Genomic DNA, 6,155 nt, shown 5'->3' with positions numbered 1-6,155 from the left:
TGTAATACCATTTATCACCCTCCTCCTGAGCACCTGACCATAGAAAAAGTCCACACTTGGCAAAGAGTAGTCAGAATTTGCCACCAAGATGTTAAGTGTATTCCCGACACGGAGTTCCCCTCCGCGGCAGCATCATACAATTTTCTACTGACCACTTTCATTTCTTTCGAAGTCTCTAAAGTTTCTTGACTGCTCGCCTGTCTCAATGAGTACAGGTTTCTAAAGCTTCTTAAAACTTCTTCAAATATTTAAAATCTCTAAAGTTTCTTGGCTGCTCACCTGTCTCGATGAATACAGGTGTTATCCTCGGGGTTTAGGTTGTCCGCCTGGTCCAGACAGCAAGACGATCGTTCAGCCAAGCCGTCTCCTCCGGAACACAGCCCTCTTCCACGAGCTGTCTTTTTTATCGACCAGTTCCGTCCTTATTCTTCTAAGGCTTCGGAACGCCACCATAGGGGTCACCATTTGAGGAGACTGAAGCACGGACTCCCGGATCTGACTAGAAGACCCTTTATGAGTCCATATACGTCTCTTTCTGGGGACAAAGCCTGATTCCCCATTACGGATTTCCCACAGCTCACCTCTCAACTCCGGAGGGATTTCTGGCCGGCTCCTGCTTCCTTTCAGCAGATCGTTCAAAGTTCTGTGGGATTCGCTGCATGTCGCTCAGTTAGGCGATTCGAGAGCCCTTCACGTCAGATCCTTAAACGCATCACGTCGGGGTCACCAATTTGCGGCGAATGAAGAGACGGGACGCAGCTTGATGCAAGCAACTGTCAATTTATTGTACAGAAGCACGAGTTTATATACACTTTCAGAAGCTGCGCGTTTTAAACAGATTGGTTCTTGAAGCTAAGCATTGCAGACTAGGCAATCCCCGATTGGTGGTTAACTGCCATCAATTAACCGCAAGGTGTTACCTTTCCTTGGCGCCATCCTTGGCGCCATCCGTCTCCCACTCCCCTGTGCTCTGTAAACATGTCTCATCATGTTAATTGTTGTCCAGACAAGCTCGAGCACATTCCCCTCAGCTAACTGATTGCCACGCATGGTCCTAGTTTCCAGCCCGCTCCTGCAGCGATGCCCTCTCCTGCCAGCACTGCACAGTCCAGCCCTGCATCTCTCTGGCCCCAAGGACAGCATGGATTGCTCTCATTAGGGACATCTCATTTCACCTTTACAGTGACCTCTGTCCACCACCCCCGCATTCTCTGCTGTAAAAAACTTTGCTTTCCTCAGACCTTGGACACTTGTTACCCATTATTACTGTTTTTGTGATATGTCTGATCTTGGCCGTGATGACACAGCTGTGGTCCAGCGCACCTCTGCTGTGAAATAACCTAAATCAGGGAGAGGAATGGGAAAAAGTCTTATTTAAGCAGCGTGAGGAAGCCTTAGGATCAATAACCTCACATCCTATTGGGGAATTTAGAGATGCTGTGGGTTTACATGGCAAGGGTTTGGTGGTGCTCACGGTGTTTGTAGGTCTGGGAAAGGTGAGAAGAGATCAAGCACTGACTCCATGGCAATAAATCCACTTTCATTTGACTCCAAAATGGACCAGCCCCTGCCCAAATCTGATCCAATGACCAATTCTAGTGGCACCTCTGTGATAAACCTAAGGCAGAAAGGACAAAACACAAAGGGAGAGGGGTGAGAATTATGTGAGAGAACAACCCTATAGACATCAAGGTGAGTGAAGAAGGGGGGGTTCAGTGAGACAGAGGCTTGGATCCCACCAAGACAGAGGTTTGGTGGGACCCTGCAAGCCAGTGGTCAAGTAACCACCCGCTAACAGTCACAGGACGGCGCAGTGACAATGCTCCTTTAAGTGTCTGCAGGTTCTTTGCATCAGAATTCTAGCACATCTGCCAGAAGATGCGACTGGAGATGCGACTGCCGGCACCACTGTGTCTGTTTCTGCAAGCCCCCGTGGTGGCAGCGCTGCTCCCAAAAGAGCAATGGGTTGCCCTGCCAGTGAGCAGCTGGTGGGGTGCAGGCCTGGGACAGCCCTGGCGTACCCCTTCATCTGAAATGTTCAATCTTTTCTCTATCCATGGTTCTATCTATGGAGCTCATCCATCCATCCTGCAGCTGGGACTGCATCACCCTCAGCGCCTGAACCCAGTGGGGATGGTCTGGCATTGGGCACCGCTGGCACCCACAAAATGGGGGGTAGGGGTGTCTGGTACCACAGTGGGTGTGCTGGCAGCTGGGGACCGAGTCTGGCTGGAGAAAGGGCGCAGCAGGGACCCCATCAGGTCCAACAAGTGCTGAGTCCAGCCCCTGGGGAGGAACAAGCCCAGGCCCCGGCACAGGCGGGGGCCACCTTGCTGGAAAGCAGCTTGGCAAAGAAGGTCCTGCTGGGCTCCTCAACGAGCTGCCTGCTGGGCAGGGGATCTGTGCCCCTTGCAAAGGGGGGATCCGCTATGTATTGAGACCCCACGGTGAATCCGTGCACCACAAATAGGAAGGCATGTTATCCCCAGGTTGGCATTTCAAATGCCTAACAAATGGGGTATGGCCTTGGTCCCTTGAACGTTTCTCGTCCAAACCAGATAACAGAGTTGAAACATGGGAAATAAATGCCCTAGCTCATCCGAATACTCCCCTCAGGAATTGTTCATGAACAATTTGATGTGAGTCGTGAAATAGAACCACGGTATACCCCAGAAGCGCGAAGCCTTATTCCAGGCACGTGTTCTTGTTGGGGTTTTCTGGCACCAGGGTTTAAACCTGGAGATCCCACCTGTTATGAAGAAACTACCAGTCAAGGAAACACATTGCAATATGCAGTTTTGCTTACCCACAAAACAAAATGGAATTTTGTGTGGGAAGGGAAAACAAACAAGCTACAACCCATCAGCACGCTCCACCGGTCAATATCCAGCCCCTCAGGGTCCGTTCTGGGCATGTTCAGATGGGAAGATGTACTTTGCACTAACTACTTCCTAAAAATGATTTACATATGCATAAGGCACTTGCCTATGTCCCTTTGCTCCTGGGGGGTCTTTAATGGGGTCTTTGGAGAGCGCTGGTGGTCAACAACTTGGTGAACTTCAGATGAACTTCCCTGGGGCACCTGCACTCTACTTGTTGTTACAGAACTTCATTTCTTCTCTGTGCTCTATGCTTTGGAAGGCAACGCTCCGCTACCCCACTTCCCTTGGCTGCTGTTATAGCGCAGCTGCCTCAGAAGGCTTGCCAGCCCTTGGTGAGCTAATTCAGTAGGTGGAGTTAATCACTGCTGTAGCTGCAGCCTCTCCTAGTGATTCTTTATAACTTCATCCCATCAGCGAGGAGAAGCGCCCAGCTCTGCCGCTGAAGGGCAGAGCCCCAGCAGGGCCCCAGCCCAGCCCAGGCTGCGCCTGCCCAGCTCAACATGGCTGCTGGGAGGCTGAGGGTGGGCAATGGCAGCTCCCAGCATGCCACGGGAACAACATGGCTGCCCTGCAGCACCGGGCCTACAGCTCCCAGCATGCCCTGGGAACAACATGGCCATGGGGCTGTCCCCGGCCTACAGCTCCCAGCATGCCCCGGGGCACGCCTTCTCCCAGCAGCCTCCCCAGGCAAGAGAGGGGAAACACCAGCCGTCCCCAGGGGCAGGGGTCAACAAAAGCCACCCAAGCGAGTTGGTGGCCAAACTGGATGCCTCAGGGTCAGGGTTTGTCTCGGCGGGTAGATGACATTCCTTGGCAGCGGACCTGTCAGAGCCCAGGTGCTTTGCTCCACGAGTCTCACGTGCACAGCCCTGTAGCTGAGAAGAGTGGCAAAGAAACCCTGCGCAATGGACGGTGCCAGCCACAGCTGTGCACGGGCAGCTTCCAGCCCTGGGCAGGAGTTTCCTCCTCTGGCTGTGCGGCGCAGGGAAGAGGTGGGAGCTGTGCCGGCGGCCAAACAGCCCTTCGCCAGCAGCACGTGGGGAAGCCCAGCGGCAGCCGCCTGCTGGCTGCAGGGGAGGTGGTGGCTGCGTGGCCACCGTGTGTCCCCGTGCAGCCCCGTGTCACAAAGGGGCAGTGATGCGACACCCACCCGGAACTTGTGACCTCACCTGGCCAGGGCTGGACATCCTGAGCAGCGGGCCAGTTGGGCCGAGCTGCCCGTTGGGATAACTCCTTCTTGAGCTACTTGCGTGGCTACCTCTCTCTAAACATTTCTCCTTTCCTGCTGACCCCTCCTCACCTTCCACCCTCTTTCAAAGGTAAGTTGGCTTTGACTTTTGGCACAGATCCTACAGGAGGTAGATCGGGAATAAAAGTGGAGGCCGCTCTCTGCCTCCCAACCTCTAGGCTGAGCTCTTCCACCCTTCTAGGCTGGCCAGACAGGCGCTATGGGGAGCGTTCCTCTTGGCTAATTCCTATGTCTTTCCCATCGCCTAGGCTAGGAAAGTAGGGAGGGGGCAGCCCGAGGCGTTGGGCTCAGCGTAGCCTGACCCGAAGCCCACCTTGACTGATGGGTCAGGAAGGGAGACCGGAAACACAGCCCAGCAATGGCAACCGTTAAAGGAGCGGCCAAAAGGCGGTCACTCCTGCAGACAGGGTGGGCAAATGTGGGCTGGAGAGCCAGAGGGCTCTGCTGCCAACAGTCGCTACAGGCAGTTCAAACGACCACTGGAACACGTTTGATGGTGACTGCTGGCCTCTGGGTTTTTTGGTGCTTGAATGATTTTCTTGAGCTCCGCTTCTTTCATTGCAACCAGGTGACGGGATTGGAGCTGATCTTCTTTTTCTGGACTGCGTCCGGACATCCTTTGTCAGCCAAAGCTTCCCGCTGCGCTGCTGAGAGGAGCGATGGCCGCAATGGGGAACAACTCCTGTGAGTAACGGTTTCACCAGCAGCCTTGGCCTTGGTGAATCCCCAAATGCAGTGGGCACGGCTGGTGTTCCATCCCGCAACGTTGCTGTAGGGACAACCTCAAGGGAATTCTGGGGCTTTTCCTGAGAGCAAGCAGGCCTACCCAGGGTTTTTGTGCAACAAAACCATCATTTCCCTGCAGTCGTTGCCGAGGGAATGGCTCCACCACAAAGGATCCTCTTTCCCCCGGAGAAGATTTGCATGGGCTGGCAGCAAAGGCAGAGAGCTGGAGCAGGCCTCTACAACCTGGGCAACACGTGCTTCCTCAACTCCGTGCTGCAGTGCCTGACGTACACCCCACCTCTGGCCAACTACCTGCTCTCTTGTGAGCACAGCGACTCCTGTGAGTACTTTCTGGAAGATCTCCTTGTCAGTCTGTTGGGCACTTCCCAAGGACCCCCAGCACCTGCCGCTGGATGTAGGAGAAAAGCAGCCCTTCTTTCTCAGCCACCGCCAAGGGGGTGCTCTTGGAACACTCAAGCCTACAAGCCGCTTGGCCTATCGAGGCGTGTTTGCTGTCACAAAGACGCCTCTTTCTAGTGCTGCCCGTCGTTCCCTATTCCTACATATAACCTACATATTTGCTGGTTGCACAGAAAACTTCTGTCAGCGAGGCATCCCTCTCAAGCATGTTTTCTGTGTACTGAGATGTCGTGGGCTTGCTGGGCCATTGGCACCTGGGGACGACTAGGAGACTGTCCTAGCAGAACTCCAAGGTTTCCATGAGGTTTCCCATCACAATGGCTCTTTGACTAACCTGACCAGCTTGCTTCCTTCCCTCCCTCCTTCCCTCCCTTCCTCTTCAGGTCAGCAGGAAGGCTTCTGCATGATGTGCATCATGGAAGCGCACGTTAACGATGCCTTGTCCACCTCAGCCTGTGCCATCCAGCCCAGGGCCGTCATCAATGCCCTCTCACGTAAGTCATCTCAGCTGCTTTGACGTGCTATCCTCTGTTGGTAGAGGACTGAAGTACTACCTTCCTCTTGATTAGGAATAGGAGGGCATTTCACGCTTGGCATGCAGGAAGACGCCCACGACTTCTTACGCTGTACTGTCACTGCCATGCAGACAGCTTGTCTGGCTGGAAGCAGCGCGTAAGCACAAGCAAACGACCTTTCAATGTTGCCCAGCGTTTTGGCCTCCTTGACGTACCCCATCAAGGAAAGCCTATGCCCAGGGCTTTCAGGCACAGGAAAACTCTTGGAGGAGATAACTCTCTGCCTTACCATTTCCTTCCAGCTGGGACATCTCTTCTCAATATACTACCATCGTCCATCAAATATTTGGGGGCTTCCTGAGG

The sequence above is a fragment of the Falco naumanni genome, assembly GCF_017639655.2.
Source record: "Falco naumanni isolate bFalNau1 chromosome 23 unlocalized genomic scaffold, bFalNau1.pat SUPER_23_unloc_1, whole genome shotgun sequence".
NCBI lineage: Eukaryota > Metazoa > Chordata > Aves > Falconiformes > Falconidae > Falco > Falco naumanni.
Note: the sequence above shows the minus strand (reverse complement) of the source record.